Source organism: Dasypus novemcinctus, chromosome 2 (genome assembly GCF_030445035.2).
Source record: "Dasypus novemcinctus isolate mDasNov1 chromosome 2, mDasNov1.1.hap2, whole genome shotgun sequence".
Lineage (NCBI taxonomy): Eukaryota > Metazoa > Chordata > Mammalia > Cingulata > Dasypodidae > Dasypus > Dasypus novemcinctus.
Genome location: NC_080674.1, coordinates 64982132 through 64993397, shown reverse-complemented (window position 1 = coordinate 64993397; position 11266 = coordinate 64982132).

Here is an 11266-nt window from a genome sequence, read left to right as displayed (position 1 = left end):
GTACATTTTTTTGGTGTGTGTGTGCAAAATTTGGTCTCTATCTATTCCCAGCCCCTATTTTAGGCTAATATAAAATAGAATATCTGCTAAAAACAGTAAAATGAACTGTAAATCAGCAGTTCTCACATTTAGGGAGCATCAGAATCATCTGGAAGGCTTATTAAAATATCAATTTGCTGGACTTCTGATTCAGTAAGTCTGGGATGGGGTCTGAAAATTTGCATTTCTAACAAGTTCCAAGGTGATGCTAATGCTTCGGGTCTAGGCAACACACTTTGAGAAATGCTCTCCTTAATTATTTTTATAGGTAACAGAGCCAACATGATGTACAGTATCATGATGTACATAATACTGAAAGAGGTGCAAAAATAAATGGATGGAGGAATATATCCAGAAGAACTAAAACTATGACACAAGCAGACATTTGTACACCTATGTTTATAGTAGCATTATTCACAATTGTCAAAAGATGGAAACAACCCAAGTGTCCATCAACCAATGAATGGATAAGCAAAATGTGGTATAAACATACGATGGAATACCCTGCTGCAGTAAGAAAAAATGAAATTGGATGATAAAATGGATGCATTTTGAAGACATTATACTAAGTGGTGTAAGCCATACACAAAAGGACAAATATTTCATGGTCTCATTAATATGAACTAAATATGAAGAATAAACACATGGAGTTAAAACCTAGAGTACAGGTTATTAGGAGATAAGAGGAGGGCTGAGAAGGACTACTGGTGCTTAATGAATGTAGAAGTTTTATTAACTTAACTGTAAAAGTGTGGAAATGGATAGAGTTGATGGTAATGTGTTATAGTGAGTAGCAGCTGGGTTATAAATGGATTGTGTCTGAAAAGGGTAGTCTAGGGATGTAAACGTCAATTGAAAGAAAGCTAGAGGATAATCTAGGGACTGAAAAATACAGTGAACCCAGAGGTGGATAATTGTTGTTGATGGTACAGATGCAAGAGTGTCCTTTTGTGAGCTAGAGCAGATATATTACAGGGTGGTGGGGATGTGGAGGAGCATGGGAAAAATACATTAGTGTGACCTGTGGACTGTGATTAACAGCAATACTGTAATATTCTTGCACCAATGCCAGAGATGTACTGTGATGATAATGAAAAGGTATGGGAAAAGTGTGCCTCTTTTTGTAAGATCACCTTTCATTTCTTTCCATTTTAAGCCCAGGCATTTCCTATGTGGTTTTCAGGGGTAAAATCTTAATCTTTGCCTTGTAATTTATCAGGAAACATTTTATAGTCATAGAACAAAATAATTCTTTAAATCTCTGTCTGGACACATTTAATATTGTAACCATTTTAGAAATGATCTGGTTTGTTTAATGTTAAACCTATCATCATCATAGATCACACTCCTAGAAATTTACTATTCTCATTTAATGAAGTTTTCCGAATCTCAATACTGGTGAGACAGTTCTGTGAATATAGCGTTCACTGTGCGGCACTTTGGTAAATTAAAAAAAAAAAAAAATACAGTATCCTCTAGGGAAGGAGTTCTTAACCAGGGGTTTGTGAACCTGAATTGAAATTAAAAAAAACATTATTCTTGTGGGGACTTGTTGGTACAGGTGTGATATATTTATTAAATAATGCACAGTATAGTGTGGACTTAGTAAGGGGTCCATGGTTTTCACCTGACTGGCAAAGGGGTCTGTGGAACATAAAGGTTAAGAACTCCTGATCTAGGGAGTTGAGAAAAGAACCAAAATAAATATGGAAGTAAAGGTAGTGCTAATACCAGAGTAGATTTCATCAGTGAGAAGCATAAATTGCTGATACTCATTACACTGGGAAAGTAACATACAACAAATATGCATGTAGTGAGACAAATACTGTATTTATTTAACCAATCATAGAAATTTGGAGATGAGACAGAAGGAAATTTCTAAGGAAAAAGAATAATAGTGTTGGTGTGGTGAGATTTCTTTCATGTGTAGGCTCTTGTGACTAGAACAACAAATGCAAGTTAACCCTGGGGGCTTATATGGAAAGACTCTGTTGCTTGAGGTTGAAATGTATTTGTTATTTTTTCCTCTTGTGAACTTTATGACTAAAAGCCATGGTGTTTCTTAAAATATAACATTTTTTTTCTTATTTTCCTTTCAAATCTGGATGTCTTTTACAATTTCTTCCAAAACTCGAGTTTTGCTATCTTCACTAGCTGACTATCTTCATGGTCCATTTTAGCACTCACAATCCTTCTATATGGACTTGCTTCTGACTCCCCTGAAGTTAGTGGAATCACAGCAACCCACCTTATAACCTGGCTGTGTCCTCCTTATTGAGATATATTTTCCATTTGCTTGAGAGAGCAATTAAACCTGTGGGGAAAATTACCGAAAAAGGCCTTTAAAACATTTGTTCCCTTAACATTTTTCATAAAAGTTTGAATTTTGTGACTCCTGACTTTTCATCCAAGCACTCCAGCAGAGAACTATACTTAGGGGGTATGGAGTAAGAATGGCTGATGATCTGTCATCATCCTTCAAATATCCCTTGCCAGTGAGGCAAAAAGACTTGGCAATATATTAAATGGACCTCTCGCAAGAAGGTAATAAGAACTGTTCTTTGGATTTGGTTAACATTGCAGTCAGTTTACTATAAATGTGTTCTTGAGACATAAGATCACACTTTAAGGAAGGGTACAAAATACCAGAAATGGGTTGGCTTTTATAATGGGAAATTTATTAGGGGTAAGAGCTTACAGTTCCATGGTTGTGAAAATTCTAAATGAAGGCATCAGTAGAGATGCTTTCTCACCAATGTCAGCTACTGGTAATCCTGTTGCCCAGCCATATGGTGAAGCAAGATGGCAGCTGATCTCCACCAAGGTCCCTGCCTTCCCCTCAAGCTCACCATCTCCAGTAGCTCAGCTGTGAGCTATCAGGCATAGGGTTTGATTCTTCCCGGGCTTCCATTCTTAGCTTTCTCCCTGAGTACAGCTGTGTGTAATCAGGCATATGGCTCATCTCTTCAACCTTGAGCTCCTCCATTGGCTCAACCTCTTGGGGGCTTCTGCCTCTGTTTCTGCTGTTAGTCATCCTTGAATCCTCTCTCACACACGGCTGGGTCAAGTGGCAGAACTCCCTTTTCTGTATATTGTCCTTCTTTCTGTGTTTCCATTTATATAAGTCTCCAGTAAGAAGGCAGAGACCCAACTTGAGTCACATCTCACTGACATAGTACAATCTAAAACCATTTAATCAAGTGATCTAATCAACATCCTTTAATGAATCCAAAGCAATGAAAAGGTCTTATACCCATGGGAATGGATTATATCAAAAACAAAATGTTTTTGGGGGGATTCACCAAATTTAAACTGTCACATCACTGAAGGAGTTAATTCTTTCATTTATAGGTCATTGAAGGAGTTAATTTTTTCATTTACACGTTGGTGCTGTGTCTGAGAAATGTTTGCTTAGCTCAAAGATAAAAAAGTTTTCTCCTACAGTTTTTTCTAGAAGGTTAATAATTTTAGTTGTTACATTTAGTCTGTGATCCTTTTTGCATTTATTTTCACGTGATGTGAGATATGGTTAAAAGTTCAGTTTTTATTTGTGTATAGATATCCAACTTTTCCAGTCTCATTTATTGAATAGGTTATCATTTCTCAACCAAAATGCCTTTGATATTTTGTCAAAAATCAATTGTCTATTTATGTTTCTTTATTATGCTCCATTGATTTGTTTATCTTTATTGTAGTACTATACTATCTTGATTACTGAAGCTTTATACTAAGTCTTATGACCAGATAGCATTACCTCACCAATTTCGTTCTTCTTTTTCAATATTATTTTTGCTATTCCACATCATTCCATTTCCACATAAATTTAGACTTATCTTGCCATCGTGGGGGGGAGGCCCTCCTAGGATTTGGATTGGAATTACATAGAATCTACAGGTAAATTTGGAAAGATTGACATCTTGACAATATTGGGTCTTCTGACTCATGAACACTGTATATTTCTTCATTTACTTAGGTCTTTAATTTCTTTTAGCAGTATTTCAAAGTTTTTTAGTGTACAGATATTGCTCATATTTTGTCAAATATATCCCTAAGGATTTAATATTTTTGATGAGCTATTATAAATGGTTTAAAAAATTTCTACATCTGATTGCTCATTGCTAGTAATAGAGAGATAATTGATTTTTGTATATTGATCTAGTATACTGCAACTTTGACAAAGTCACTTAGTTGTTTTAGGAGCTTATTTATAGATACTGTCATATTTTCTAAAAAGATGATCAAGATTTCTGAGAAGGATAATTTTACTTCCTTCATAGATGCCTTTTACTATTTTTTCTTACTGATTGCTCTAGCTAGAATTTTGTCTGGAAGTGATGGTAGTAGACATTTTTGTCATGTTCCTGATGTTAAGGAACTGTGTTCAGTTTTTCATCACTAAGTGTGACGTGAGCTATAGGTTTTGCATAGTTGTACTTTATTTGGTTGAGAATGTTCCTTTCTTAGTTTGCTCAAAGTTTTTAATCAGGAAAGGATGTTGGATTTTGCCAAATCTTTTTTCTTCAGATATAGATATTAATATATATATATATTTCTTTTTTAGTTTGTTAGAATGGAAAATTACATTGATTTTTTATTTTTTTTTCAAATGTCAAACCAACCCTGAATTCATAGGATAATCACCACCTTGTCATGACGTATTATATTTTGTGTATTTTTGGATTCAATTTGCTAAATTCTGTTTAGAATATTTGCATCTATATTCATGAGAGACATTGACCTATAGATTAAGTCCTTGAAATGTCTTTATATTCTTTTGGTTTCAGTGTGAGGCTGTCCTCATAGATAGAGTTAGAAAGTATTATTTTATCTTAAAAGTTCTTGGAAATTTTGAGTAGAATTGGTATTTGCAGGGGCATGAAATGTCTGCTTCCCCCATCCACTAGTTATTTGTGTAGATTTCTGGAAAGGGTGGTGTGGAATTGGCCAACAATCCGTCCTGGAAAGTTCCACTACAGTGCACACAGGACCCTACATGTAGTAACCATTAACCTGCACACATGCTGCCCCTCACTGTTGTGTATGTGCAGCCTCTCACTATTACGTACATGCTGCCCCTCGCTGTTAATCATTTACTAGGCTGCATGCACTCTCAAACTGCTCTATGCACTAGTTAAACCTCTCTTTGTGCTGTCTAGCGCTATATAATCTTTGTCTTCCCACTGTACAGTATGGTAGCTACCTGGTGAGCCATCACTGGGAAATGTGAGTAAATAAATGGCATGACTGCTGCTGGTTTCTCCATGTGGTTTCTTTGGAATATGAGTATATTCAGTTGGCTTTCCCGGGCTTGACCTTCCTGTGTTACAGTATTATTTCTTCCAGAAATGTCAGGTAAAATTCATCAAAGAAGCCATCTGTGTTTGGAGTTTTCTTTGTGGGAGGATTACTAAATACAAAATCAATTCCTTTAATAGAGAAGGGATTCTTCAGTTTATCTATTTGTTCTTGCCTGTACTTTGGTTATTTGCATCTTTCAAGGAATTTTTCATTTGATTTAAGTTGTTAATTTATTGCCATGGAGATGTCCACAATATTCTCTTATTATCTCTTTAATATCTTTAGATTCTATAGTGGTGTTATTGCTCATTCCTGAATGATATTGGTAATTTGTGACTTTTCAGTTTTTCCTGATCAATGTGGTTCTTTATTGTTTCTCTGTTTTTTATTTCATTGATTTCCTTTCTGACTTTTATTGGTTTCTTTCCTCTACTTCCTTTGTGTTTAATTTGCTCCCCCTTTGCTAGTTTTTTTAAGATAGAAGCTCATTTATTTGAGATCCTTCTTTTCTATTTGTGGTATTCAGTGCTATAAATTTCTCCCCAAGTCTTGCTTCAGTGATATTTCACAATGCTGATATCTTTGTTGTGTTTTCATTTTGATTCAGTTCAAATGCCTTTTAATTTCCTTTTTAAAAATTTGGATCCACATTTTTTTCATGTATCTATTATTTAGTTTCAAAATATTTGTGAAATTTGAATTTTTAAAAGCTCCCCAGATGATGCTTAAGTGCAGCTAAAAGTCAGACTTGTGGCTCTACTGCTTTGGCCTTGATCAGCTCAAAGTCATCTGAACAATCCCACCCTTGCCACAGTAAATAGTTTAGACACACCCAAACCTAAACCATTCAATGCAAAGCATTGCCATTGATTCAGAGATGGATTTGTGTTCCAGTTTAGATCACCTAGATAGAAAACTATTTTCTATTTCCTGAGTAGCATATTCCATGGTATGGAATTTGTTTAACATTGAAAAATATCTAGGTTGTTTCCTGAATTTTGTTATTATGAATAACGTTGCTACAAACATTTTTGTGTAGGTTTTGTGTGAGTTTCCATTTTTCTGAGATAAATGCCTAGAAGTGAAATTGCTAAATCCTATGGTAGTTGCATGCTTAGTTTTTACAAAACTACCAAACTGTATCATTTTATGTTCACACCAGTAATGTATGCATGATCCAGTTTCTTCACATACTTGCCAGCATTTTGTGTTGTAAAATTTTTGTATTTTATTCATTCTAACAAATGTGTAACAGAGTCCTATGGTTTTAATTTATATTTCCCTAATGGCTAATGATGTTGAACATATTATTTGCCTTCTCTCTATTTTCTTTAGTGAAATATCTCTTAATGACTGTCCATCATTGACCATTTTCTAATTCTATTGCTTTTTTTTTTAATTCTGAGTTTTGAGAGTTCTTTGTATATTCTATATATTAGTCCTTTGTCAGATAATCCAATTGTTCCTGCATTATTAATTGAAAAAGCTATCTTCCTGCATTGAATTGCCTTTTCACCTTTGTCAGCAATTATTTGGGCAAAATTAAAGACTGTCTTTCCTCCATTGGATTGCTTTTGTACCATTGTCAACAATTATTTGGGCAAAATTATGTGGCCTGTTTATGGGTTTTTAATTTAGTTTCATTTTTCTGTATGTCTATCTCTTCACTAGGACACACAATGCTGATTACTGTAGCTATATAATAAATCTTAAAATAGGGTTCACTGATTCCTCTCACTTTATTTCATTTCAAAATTGTTTAGCTATTCTAGTTCCTTTTCTTTTGCAACTAAACTTGAAATAATCTTGTCTATATCTACAAAGAAATCTTTCTGGAATTTTAATGGGAATTATATTATACTTATGCATCAATTTGGGGAGAACAGCTGTCTTTACTATGAATACTTCAATCCATGAACAAGGTGTATCTATCCATTTATTTCAATATTATTTGATTTCTTTCATTAGTGTTTTGCAATTTTAGGCATACAAGCCCTGTGCATGTCTCAATCAATTTATACCTATGTATTTCATTTTTTTGAGTGATTATAAGTAAATGGCATTATGTTTTCAATTTCAGTGTTCATAGGTTCATTGTTAGCATATATAAATTCAATTGGTTTTTTTTTTTTTTTAAAGATTTATTTTTATTTATTTAATTCCCCTCCCCTCCCCCGGTTGTCTGTTTTCTGTGTCTTTTTGCTGCGTCTTGTTTCTTTGTCCGCTTCTGTTGTCATCAGCGGCACGGGAAGTGTGGGCGGCGCCATTCCTTGGCAGGCTGCTCCCTCCTTCGCGCTGGGCGGCTCTCCTTATGGGTGCACTCCTTGCGCGTGGGGTTCCCCTACGCAGGGGACACCCCTGTGTAGCAGGGCACTCCTTGCGCGCATCAGCACTGCGCATGAGCCAGCTCCACACGGGTCAAGGAGGCCCGGGGCTTGAACCGCGGGCCTCCCATGTGGTAGACGGACGCCCTAACCACTGGGCCAAAGTCCGTTTCCCAATTCAATTGGTTTTTGTATGTTCACCTTATATCCTGAAAACTTGAAGTCACTTATTAGTTCTAGTATTTCTTATATAATAAATTCCTTATGATTTTTGCTGTAGGCAATCATGTCATGTGCAAATAGAGATCGCTGTTTAATTTTTTCCTTTCTTGTCTGAATGCTTTTTCATTTCTTTTTCTTGCTTTATTGTGCTGGCTTGGACTTCCTCAACACTTTTGTGAATGACAGGAGTGAGAGTGCATACCTTTTCTTGTTCCTAATATTAGGGGGAAAGTATTCTGTATTTCACCATTAAGTAAAATCTGCCAGGTTGTTGTTTTTTTTTCACAAGTTGAGGAAGGTTCACTCTATTCCTGTTTTTCCTAAGATTTTTAAAGAATCATGAATCGGTATTGAATTTTGTCAAATGTTTCTGCATCAATAGATATGATCATGTAATTTTTCTTCTTTAATCTGTTAATGTGGTGGATAACATTGTTCAAGTTTCACATACTAAGTTAGTCTTGCATTCCTTGAATAAGCCCTCTTGGCTGTGGTGTATAATTATTTTTATTTTTTGTCCTTATTTGTTAGGGATGTTTGTCTGTATTCATGAAGAACATTGGTGGTTAGTTTCTTTTTTTTTTGTATTGTCTTTGTCCAGTTTTGGTATCAGGATACTACAAGATATATAAGATGATTTGAGAGGTGTTTTAGTTTCCTTGGGTTTCCTTGGATGCTGAAGCAAGTGCTATAACATGGGTTAGAATAAACAATGAGAATTGCTCATAGCTTGAGGCTGGGAAAAAAATCCCTATCAAGGTGTTATGGAGGGATACATTTTTCCCAAGGACTGTGGCATTCTGGGATTGACTGCTGGCAATCTTTGATTCTTAGCTTGTTACGTGGCAAAATACATGGCAGCATCTCCTGGTCTCTCCCTTTTCTTCCAGTTTGAATTGATGTCAACTTATGGTTGCTTCTCTGTGGCTTTCTCTCTCTGTCTGTTTTAATTTCATACCACTTATGAAAGTCTCCAGTAAATAGGAATAAGACCCATCCTGACTGGGCTGGGCCACACCTTAACTGAAGTAACCTCATCGAAAAGTCTTACTTACAATGGCTTCATACCGATGGAAAGGGGTTCAGTTTAAAAACGTTTTTTCTGGGGTACATACAGCTTCAAGCCACCACAGGAGGTGTTTCTTCCTCTTCTATTTTCTGAAAGAAATTGTGTAGAATTAGTGTTAATTCTTATTTAAAGGTTTGTTAGAATTCTCTAGTGGATCAATTAGGGCCTAGAAGTTTCTATTTTTTTTTGGAGTTTATAAATTATGAATTAAATTTTATTAATAGTTATAGGCTTTCATGTTGAGTGAACTGTTGTTTGTGTTTTTTGGGGAATTGGTCAGTTACATCTAAGTTGTCAAAATTATGTATGTAGAAATGTACTTAGTATTCTCTTATTATCCTTCAAATGTCTTCAGAGTCTGTAGAGATATCCCATTTTCATTACTGACATTGGAAATTTGCATCTTACCTTTTTTTCTTTGTCAGTCTTGAAAGAGATTTGTCAATTTTATTGGTGGCTTTCAAAGAATCAATTGTTTGTTTTATTGGTTTTTCTCTATTGATTTTCCATTTTCTATTTCACTAATTTTTGCTCCTCCCTTTATCTCCTTTTTGCTTGCTTTGGATTTAGTTTACTCTTCTTTTTCTAGGTTCTTGTGATGGTAATGGGAACTTAGAATATTGATAGAGACTTTTCTGATTTTCTAATCTAGAGCAGTTTCTCACAAATTTTGATAGGTTATAATTTCATTTTTCTTCAATTCAATGTATTCTTTAATTTTCTGGGAAGCTTCTTTTGAACAATTGTTTATTAAGAAATGTGTTATTTAGTTTCTAAGTGTTTGGATATTTTCTGGGATTGACTTCTAGTTTTATTACATTGTGGAAAGAGAACAATTTCAATTCCATTACCTTTGTTGAAGTTTGTTTTAACGTCCAGGATATGATCTATCTTAGTATATGTTCTGCTGGCAGTTGAAAAGAATGTGTATTCTGCAGTTGTTGGACTGAGTGTTCTAAGTGTTCTACATATGTTGATTAGCTCTAGTTGGTTGATGGTGTTATTGTGTTCTTCTATATCCTTGTTGATGTTCTACCAATTGTGGAAATGGTGTTAAAATTTTCAATTATAATTGCAAATGAATCAGTTTCTCCTTTCAAGTTTGTTGATTTTTGCTTCATATATTTTGTAGTTCTTTTGTTTGATGCATACGCATTTAGGGTTGCTATGTCTTCTTGATGGATGTAGCAGTTTGAGATTATTTATGAATCCCAAAAAGAGAAAGATTGTTTGTAAACTAATCTATACTTCTGAGTGTGATACCCTTGATTTCATTAGATTCAGCTGAGCTGTCTTTGATTAAGTTACTTGTTAAGATTAGGGCTTTGATTTGACCACATCAATAAGGTGTGGCTTTGGTTGAGTCCTCCCCTGTCCCCCCATTCCAGAAGACATGAAGAAGAGGAGAGAACTTTGCTATTTTTGATCCTATGACCCCAAGGGAGAGATGAGCTATTTGCCTGAATATCTTACAGAGACCGTTGGGAAAAGAACTGATATAGAAAGGCTGGAAAGAAATGAGCCTTATGCCAGGAGAGAGAGGAGCCCTGAGAGACAAGCCCTAACCTACCAGAAATGAGTGACCATCTTGCTTTGACATGTGACAACTGACTTTGGTACGAAAGCAACCTTGAACTGGACTCTTTATGGCCTGTAACTGTAAGGTTTTACCCAAAATAAATACCCTTTATAAAAGCCAACAGATTCTGTTACTTTGCATCAGCACTCCTTTAGCAGATTAATACATGAATTTCAACTTTTTTCATTATATAATGTCCCTCTGTCTCTGATAATTTTCTGTGCTCTCAAATCTACTTTATCTGATATTAATATAGACACTCCTGCTTTCTCTTGCTTAGTGTTTGCATGATATATCCTTTCCCATTCTTTTATAACACTCTGTTTATATCTGCTTATATGATTATTCAAAATGAGTTTCTTGTAAATACTATATAGTTGAGTGCTATTTTTAATCAACTCTGCTAATCTTTCTCATTTATTTTGTGTATTTAGACCATTACATTTAATGTAATTATTGATATGTTAAAGATTGAATAGTCCATTTTATTGTCTTTGTTTTCTGTTTTTTCCTCCATCTGGTTTTTGTTTTTCTGTTTTATTTTTCTTGTCATTTTGTGAGTTTCTTGAACAGTCTTTAGAATTCCACTTTGATTTCTCGCTAATTTATTTTTTTAAGTGTAATACATTGTATATCTTTTTCAGTGGTTATTCTAGGTATTACATTATACTAACTACAGATAACTTATCATAACCCACTGGTGTTTTAATTTTTACCAGTTTGAGTGAAGTATAG